Below are 9,446 nucleotides of genomic sequence, written 5' to 3'. Positions count from 1 at the left end.
GGAAGGAGAAAGAGAAGGAATGAAACATCAGTGTATGGTTGCCTTTCGCGTGTTCCCCACTGGGGGCCTGGCCCGCAACCCAGGCATGTGCCCTGACTGGGAATCGAACTGACAACCCTTTGGTTCACAGGCCTGTGCTCAACCCACTGAGATACACCAGCCAGGGCTCCCTTTCAACTTTTTCACCCATCCTCCCAACTCCCTCCCATATGGCAACCATTAGTTCTCTCTATCTCTGAGTTTGTTTCTATTTTGCTTGTTCATTTATTTCGTTTTCTAAATTCCACATGTAAGTGAAATCATATGGTATTTGTCCTTCTCACCATGGATATTGTAACAATGCTGAGCAAAAAACGCAAGTCTCAAAATAAGACATTCTACTTAAACTCAAAACTATCAGGACTTACAAGAGTATCACACAAAAATCAGTTGTGTTCTATACACCGGCAATAAACTATCCAGAAGGAAATTCAAACAACAATTCTGTTTACAATAGTATCCAAAAGCATAAAAGGCCTGGGACTTTGACACAAAGAGGTAGAAGACGTATGCCCTGAAAACTACAAAACATTGCTGAAATAAACCAAAGACAACCTAAATAAGTGGAAAGAATTGAATTATCTTATCTTAATGAATTGGTAAATTTAACTTTGTTGTTAAGGCAGCAAGACTACCCAAAGCAATCTACAGACTCAGTGCAATCCCTATCAAAATTCTAATGACCCTTTTTAAAGAAATGGAAACACTCATCCTAAAGTTTATGTGGGGTTGCATAGGGCCCCGAAGAGCTCACGATGTAAAGACAAGAACAAACTTGGTGCAGCGGCAGTATCGTAGCCAACGAGGTTATCCAAGGTGTGTCATTGCTGATGGAAACCTATCCCAATACCCCTCCATGATGACTTGAAGTATATAGTCGGCATTGGCAGTTTTTGACAGTGTTACAGAGGCTGAATTTTTTAAAAAGAAGAAGAAGAAAGAAGAACAAAGCAGATTCTCATTGTCCAATTTAAAAACTTACTATGAAGCTACAGCAATCAAAAACAGAGTAGTACTGGCGTAAAGACAGATATTAGATAAATGGAATAGAATGGACAGAAATAAACCCAGATGTCTGTGGCCAGTTGACTTTCAACGAGAGTTGAAAGGGCCAAGGTCAAAAACAGTCTCTTCAACAGTCTCTTTAACAAATGCTGTGACAACTGAATATCCACATGCAAAAGAATAAAGTTGGACTCCTACTTCACACCGTATTAAAAAATGAACTCAAAATTGATGAACAGTGGGAATGCAAAATGGTGGTTCCTCGAAAAATTAAACATAAAATTACCATACGATCCAGCCATTCCACTTCTGTGTGTGCACCCGAAAGAACTGAAAGCAGGGACTTGCACAGATATTTGTACACCGGTGATCAGAGCCTTGTTCACGAGAGCCAAAATGGAAACAACCAGAATGTTCATCAATGGATAAGTGGATACACAAACTTTGGTGTGCCCATAGGATGGGATATTATTCAGCCATAAATAGGGATGAAATGCTGACACATGCTAGGACATGGGTGAACCTTGAAAACATTACACTAGATGAAACAAGCCAGACACAGCTTGTATCGTGTATCCAGAACAGGTACATCTGTAGAGACTGAGAGCAGATTGGCAGCTGGGGAAAGGGGAGTGGGACGTGACTGCTTCATGGATACAGGGTCTTCTCTTAGGGTGATACAAACGCTTGGGACTAGGTAGTGGTGATGGTCACACAACATTATGAAGGTACGAATAGCACTGAAGTTTTTACTTTAAGGGGTTAATTTTGTGTTATGTGAATGTCACTTCAATCAGAAAAAGATGCAGGACTAACTATATGTTTTAGGGATTACATTCACATGTAACAAAATCGTAAAGAAAATCAAGGGAACGAGAACCTCGGAGTTCACTTCACCAAAGTGAGATGTAATTGGGAGGGGCAGCCAAGGGCACGGATGGTATCGGCGACATCCTACTTTTTAAGTTGCACGACCGTTCATTCTATCATTCGTTATTCTTGGTGCAAATTGCTAACTTTCTTTTGTACGCGTGAAATCACTCGTCATGCGTTAGAGGGCCCCTTGGTGTCCACGGAGAGTCTTGCTTCTCCAATTCGGCGGATCTCCCAGCCCATCTGTCAGCCCCAATGACAGGGCTGCAAGGTCGCACCCTGTAATTATCCCGTCTGTTGGCTTCGCCATCTGCTCATGCCTACTCCCACCACTGGTTCCCCACCACCCACCCAGGCAGGGGGTCCTCACTACCCCGCCAACACACACACACACACCAAACAGACACAGATCGTTGCTAACACCGGACCCCACCTAGAAAGCGTTTCTGTTGCCCCACAAGCAGACACATCTGAGCCTTCCATGAGTGGGAGCCGCAGCGCCCTGTGAACGTGGTGAGTAACCAGAGCTATTATCCTGTGGTTACCTCCTACGGAGTAACCCTTGGTTATCCTGGAAGAGACAAGTACAGTCATACCTTGGTACTCATCAGCTTCAGAACTTGTCAGATCCTGTACTTGTCACATTTTGACGAGAAAAAAAAAATGTTTCAACAGTCGGCGCTTGCTCGGGACTCGTCACACTTGCTAGAACTTGTGTGAGTCACGATGTCGCCCTGCAAGAGAAAACGCTTCATTGTTCGGTGCTCATCAGTTTCCACACTCATCACAAGTTCCGAGTTAATGAGGAGTGTTGAGGTCCCGCTGTAGTTGAGAATGTGGTCTCAGTGTGGGAAGGTGTAGCCCAGCCCGGGCCTTCTGCTGTTGCGTGGGGTGGGGGTGGAGGGGGCTGGAGGAGAGGCAGTAAAGTTGGAAGTGGCTGCTGGAGGGAGTCTGAGCTCAGGAACAGAGCAGCAAAGGACCAAAGATTGATGCAGGACGTTGAGTGGCAGGCACAGCCCTGCTCCGGAGCAGAGTGCCTGAGGTGGGGGAGACTGGAGGACCCCAGAGGGAAGGAAGGGATCCCAGCTGGGAGAAGACGTAGGCCACCAGGCTCCCAGGTGGACAGGCAGAATGCTTGTCAGTCAGAGGAGTCGAGCCCCCGGCACCCAGCTTATTTTGCTTCTGGGGCTGGGTGGGGAGCTGGCAGGGGCAAGGCCATCACGTCACTCTCTCACCATGTACCTGTAGGCAAGCCAACTCCTTTCTCTTGGCCTGTGTCCATCTGCAAAATGGGAGTTGGACTAAAAGGTTGGGGGGGTGCGGAGGCTCCTTCCAACAGACACGCTGTAATTCCAGGTGGGGCTGTCGTCCTGCATACGAGGTTGCCTGGCCCTGGGCTGGACTGTGAACTGTATGGAGTCCCCCACTGCCCTCCTCTCTCCTCTCACACTAAAGTTGTAGGGGGACCTAGGAAGAAATGAAGCTGTTAATAAAAGTGTGAGTCATGGGGTATGTTAGCCCAAATGGGAACAAAGTAGGGGTGATGAAATGGTTTAGACTCAGTACCAGGAATGGGGTGTGTGGTAAGGTCAGTGAATTCCCAAGGTGTGAAATGAGTCCTTCAATGTGGTGCCAGGCTGGCATAAACACCAACAAGGTATCCCGTGAGTCCGTGGGTGGCAGCGCTGGCAGGAGACTGAAGGGCAGGGAAATCCATACTCAAAGTAGGAGCCTGCTGCAGTGAGCTTAAACCTTGGCTCCCTCTGCGATGCAAGGGGCCAATGTAGTGAAGTGGCCACCAGGGGGCACGCTAGTCCTCAGGGAAGAGGGCCACATTGGAGCCCAGGGTCGGCTTCTGCTGTTTTTACCAAGGGACTGAAGGGAGGCGATGCCTAGCTCACAGGAAGGAACCGGCCTTGGGAACTTCAGGCCCAGTGAGAGCAAGAGAGGGTTAGGCTGGGGGGCTGGGATCCCTTCGTTGTAGGCATGAGCCCCAGGGCATATAACAAACTGTCTTAAAGAAATCTTCGATTGTCCCTTGGTTGCCTAGCTCAGTCACCACTTCCCTGCAGACACCCAGAGAGGAGCGGAGACTTGCCCAGGACCAGGCAGGACAGGTGCAGAGCAGCGGCGGCGTGACTGTGCTGTGCGGGAGAGGAAGGGCTGCGGAACGGAGGGGTGGTCAGGGGCAGAATGAGTGCGGGTCACACCCACAGATAGATGTTGAGCATCTGCTGGGTTCCAGGGACCGGGCATAGAGCAGTGACCGTGACCAGCAGTGGTTCCTGCCCTTGAGAATCGGTAGTCGACCATGACCGCATCCACAAGCAAGATAATTTTAGACCATGGAAAGTGCCATGTGAAAGAGATAAAATGACATGGAGAGTGACCGGGGCTGGGGGCTGCTTCAGCCCTGGTGCCAGGAGAAGGAAGGCGTCTCTGAGGGGTGGTGTGGAGACCTGACCGGCAAGAGTATCTGGGGGAAGAAACTGGAATTCAAGCAAAAACAGCCGGTACATTTACTGTGCTCCGGGCACTGTTCTAGGTCCTGTGCGGGAATTAGCTCGTGTGACCCCGTCACGACCTTAGGAGGTAGTAAGATGACCACTGCCACTTTGCAGACGGGAGACTGAGGCAGAAGGGGTCAAGCCGCCGTGGCAGGCGAGAGAACCGGGCCCCGGGCCCCGGGCCCCGCAGGGCTGCCGTGGGGTCGGTGGGTGCTGCTCTGTTTCCCAGAGGCACTGGCACGGAGTGGCCGCGGCCAGCTGTAGAATCTGCATTCTGTCTTGACTGCGGGGCGTGGGGTAGGAATGGCAGCCCGCCCTTCCCTAGGGAAGGCTTGTGCCAGCTCGTGTCAGAGCCGGGGCAGATCTCCAGCACCCCTCCTGCCCTCCCCACCCGAACCCTCTGGGGGAGTTATTGTTTTATTTTTTCTTCAATTGCAGTTTACATTCAATAATATTTTGTATGGATTTCAGGTGTACAGCATAGTGGTTACGCCTGACATTTCCAGGACCCACCCAGCACCATACATCAATACTACGATACTACAGACTACATCCCCTAAGCCGTACTTTACATCCCCGTGGCTATTTTGTAACTACCGATCTGTGCTTCTCAATCCCTTCACCTTTTCACCCAGTTCCCCAGTCCCCGGCGTGAGGGGCGGGGGGTTCTGAAGTCCCAGCTCCCTGCCCCCAGCTCTCTCTTCACAGCTAACTGGGCCAGCTCATTGTGAAGGGATTTGACTCCAGGAGACACCTGGAGACGGGTGAGAAAGGGCTTAGGGATTAGACAAGGATCTCTGGGAAGGTAAGGCACTTAATTAGGGGGCTTTGGGCGTGGGAAGTGGGGCAGGGAGAGGATTGGTGTCTCCACAAAGCCGGGTGGACTGCGGAAGTGAGGAGGAACTGGGCTCCTGGGGAGGAGCCAGAGAGGGCTCAGTTTCCCACCTTCTGTTGTGTCTTCAGAAATAACACATAATAGTATTAAGAGTCCCTCACATTTGTGCACCCATCACTTTTCCAGCCTTTATTTCACTTGGAATTCTCACGATGGCCTTGGGAAAGAGACAAGGATTACATTTCTCCCCAGATTACTGGTACCCAGAGAAGGCAGACGACTGCTACCCGAAGGAGCTGAAGGAGTTGGGGCCTGGGACTGGGACGGTTTTCTCTGCGCTCTCACAACATTAGCGCAGGGCAGGCAGGGTGGTGGGGGGGTGCGGGGGGTGGGGCAGCTCTGGGAGAGGCCAGAGCAGGGCCAAGAAGCTGCAGCACACTCCACAGGAAGGCAGGCTGCTGGCTGCTAGGCTGAAGTCACCTAGAGACCAGTGCTCCATCTCATTCTGGGCCTGCTCCCCCACCCCAATATTCCAAGTTCCACAAGGGCGTTTTTTTTTAAGGTTTATATTATTCTCATTTAAGAGAGAGGGAGGGGAAAGGAGGATTGATACGAGAGAGAAACACCAGTCAGCTGCCTCCTGAACGCCTCAACCCGGGATCAAGCCCACAACTCAGGCACGCCTCTTGACCAGGAATCGAACCGGCGACCTTTCTCCATTACTGGAGACACTCCAACCAACTGAGCCACATGGACCAGGGCCACAAGGGCAGTTTTTTCACTCAGTGATTAGCACAGTGCTCAGTTAAATACATGTTGAATGAATGACTGTATGAATAAAAGGATGGAAAGGCCTCCTCTGTAATTTGCCTGACTCCTGCTCGGCCACCAAGTTCTCCGGGGAACCTGGGATGCCCCCATGCTCTGACTGGTGGCACTGGCTGCCCTGTCCTGGAGAGGGAGGGCAGGTGTAGAGGTGGCCTTGACTGCAGTCCCCATAGACCAGGAACTCCTCGAGGGCAGGGCCTGGTTGACCTCATCCTCAGAGCTGTCCCCATGCCCGGCACCCTGCCTGCTGCATAAGCTGTACTTAAGGGCAAAGGAATGAAAGGTGCTCTGGCTCCCAGGTCCGATCAGGAGCCGAAGCCTGGGCTACCTGGCGGGGGAGGCCAGGTGCAGGAGTGAACCTATTGCCCTGCTTCCTCATTCTACCATCGGGGCCCAAGCCCCAGACGGTTCTGATTTCTTCATTCCTTCTCCGCTTCCTGGGGAAAGGACCTGAGGCGGCTGCAGGCACGTAGCAGGGCTGGGAGGAGGCGAGGAAGCCAGGAGGCTCAAGTCAGGGCTTTTCTGCCCGGCCACCTGCCAGCACAAGGGCTTTCCAGAGAGTTCCTGCTGGTGTGGCCTCGTGGAAGTCGAGTGTTCCACAAATATTTGTACAAGGGTGTAAAGACTGTTCTCCCCAACTCTCAGTTCAGTGTGCCAGTCTCCGCACCACCCCTTTCCCCCTGGCACCGGAGAATCAGAGGACAGGGAACTTGGCAGCCTTTGATCTCCAGGTCAATGCCCTTGTGTTAAAGGAGAGGCATCCAAGGCCCAGAGGTCAAGGGCAAACAGCCCTGAGGGGGCCCCCTGTGTGCTCATCGCTGAATTGTCACTACAGTCGTTTTTACTCAAGAACTTGGCCTAGCACCCAGGCTCAGGACTCCCCATCCTGTCCGTGTCCGGAACTGCTTCCCAGACAAATCCTGACCCCAGGACACTAACTCCTGAGACTAGAACTGGCAGCCTATGTTCCTGCTAGGTCTCTCTGCTCCAGCAGCCTGCTCGCAGCTATTCACACTACCTGTCCAGCACAGTGGACGCAGAACAGCACGCTCAGCCCAGAGCTGCCAAGTGGCAGGTCCTGGATTTCCACTCAGGCCGGTCGAACCCCTGAGGCTGGGCTCTTCCTGTTGGGCCAGGCTCTTGCTTGAAAGTCACCACTGTAACACAAAGTCGTCAGTGTCACCGTCAGGAGACAGAGGCTTCAGGTTGTCTTGGCTCGGGTAGATCAGGGAGAGATTCCTGGAAAGAGCATTGGATCGGGCCCTTTTTTTTTTTAAATCCTCACTCCAGGATATGTTTATTGATGAGAGAGAGAGAGAGTTGATGTGAGAGAGAAATACCAATCAGTTGCCTCCCATTCGTGCCCTGACCAAGGATCAAACCCTCAAACTTTTGGTTCAGGGGATGATGCTCCAACCAACAGAGCCACCTGGCCAGGGCAGTTCCAGGGCTTTGAAGGCCAGGGAGGATCTGGCGGGTGGGGGGGGGGGGCAGGGAGGATCTGGCGGGGGTGGGGTGGGGGGGTGCAGGGAGGATCTGGTCGGGGTGGGGCGGGGGGACCAAGTGAGGGCAGCAGCTCAGACAGAGTCAGGAGGGCAGAGGTGCATCTGAGCGACAGCATGGAGCGTCTCTTACTGAAATGAAAGTGTGAAGGGAAATGAGCGGCACTGGAGGCCACAAGGGATGCTGGGAGGAGATGGGGGTAGATCTTGAATGCAAGTCAAGGAACTAGGGAGCCACTGCAGGTTCTTGAGCAGAGGAGCAGCATACCTAGCAGGGAGGGAGAATTGCTGGGTAGGGGTTAGGGTATAGAGAAAAGGTGAGGATGGGGAGGAGGGGCTCTCTTAGTAACTAGCTTGGAGGAGTTTGCCAAATTATTAGGCCAGGATTTATATTATCAGATTAACTAGCGGTTCCACAGTGGGCTGATGATAGGTAAGTTTCAATGGAGGAAGGAGAAGAAGGCAGCCACAGGACTGGGAAGAGCAGACTGGAGGAAGGGTGCTTTCTTTAGGTCTTTACCTCAGATAACTCGAGTCCTGGGGCGCAGGGGCGTGCAGTGGGGTAGGTCAGAGCAGGGGACTACTTCCTGCTGGGTGAATGTTTTCCATGTGCTTCCTGGGGCAGCCCATGCAGGTGGTCCCAGGTGAGTCTATACCCTGGCCCGCAGGCACCTGGCAGCCTATGGCCCAGAGACTGGAAACTTGGATTCCCCGCCTCTGCTCATGCTCATCTTCAGGTTCTCAAGTAATCACCTGTCCTTCCTGATTTAGAGGGTCTCCATGGGCTTACATGAAAATCTAGATCAGAAAATGCCTTGTAAACTGTAAAGTGATAAGCCAACATAAGGGTTGTTCTTTTTTCCTCTGAATAGGCCGCACGGTGAAATGAACATTTTGCTCCTGGACGGGCCTTTAATAAAGGTCTCAGCCACGTGTCCCGCAAGGAAGGCAGCCATGCCCTGCCTTAAGCCAGAAGCCGATGATTCTGTAACTGGGGCAGGACTGCTGGGGCTACCTGAGGACACACAGAGGTGGGGTGGGGGCTCTCAGCCACAGGGCTGGACCTGAGACCCTCACTCTGCGCCCTGCAGAAGACCTCTGTGCTGGGGCCGCGCCAGGGCACAGACAGCATGGGGAGTCCAGAATGAAGGCCTCCCGAGTGTCTGTGGAGCCACTTTCCACTTGGAAAGGAGGAAATGGCTCATTCTGTGGGGAAGAGGCAGTGATTGGGGTGTGGCAGGACGGCTAGGCTTGTAGGCACTCAGGGGGACCCGCAGCACTGGTCCCTGGGTATAAGCAAGGGAGGGGGTGAGGAAGCAGATAAGCTGATAGTGGGCCTGACTTTCTCTGTGGTTCCCTTCTCGTTCACCCTGCACCCCCCACCCAGAGGTCGGAGCCTGGCCCTGCAGGCGGCAAAGGAAGTGCGTGCAGGGTGATCTAGGGAGGGCCCTGGGCTAGGCGCTGCACTGAGCGAATTGTGTCCTTCAGCTCACTCGGTCCTCTCGTGCTGACTCGAAGTTCAGATCATCTACCTCCACCACGTAAACGAAGAAGCTTCTATCCAGAGAGGTGTAGTCACTTGCTGAAGTCTCCTAGAAGTAGAGGATTTAGAATTCAAACCTAGGTCTTTGAAGCATTCTTCCATGCTGGCTGAGAGTGTGAGCAACTTAGGAGCAGCTTTCAAAGTGCTGGGAAGGTCAGATGCCCAGGACAGGGCTCTGGGAGGGGCGGCCAGGCCTGGGCTTCCTTGTCCCCGCAGCCTGTCTGCCCCACGGGAGGGGATAGGCTGCTGACACTGAAAGGCTGGGAGCCGGGCTAGCAGCAGCTGTCCAGAACCGAGGGCAGGACAGAAGGGCA

The 9,446-nt window shown here is 52.6% G+C and overlaps 1 non-coding gene across 1 annotated transcript; it reads left to right on the top strand.

Annotated features, from left to right (window-relative positions):
• Positions 1-811: 811 nt before the first annotated feature.
• On the top strand, positions 812-946 carry LOC123811022. Its single transcript, XR_006784332.1, has one exon. It is a non-coding gene; the product is annotated as a U4 spliceosomal RNA (small nuclear RNA).
• The last annotated feature ends 8,500 nt before the right edge of the window (positions 947-9,446 follow it).

The sequence above is a fragment of the Phyllostomus hastatus genome, unplaced genomic scaffold, assembly GCF_019186645.2.
Source record: "Phyllostomus hastatus isolate PE091 unplaced genomic scaffold, TTU_PhHast_1.1 phas_scaffold_760, whole genome shotgun sequence".
NCBI lineage: Eukaryota > Metazoa > Chordata > Mammalia > Chiroptera > Phyllostomidae > Phyllostomus > Phyllostomus hastatus.
This window is presented reverse-complemented; position numbering and strand designations above follow the sequence as displayed.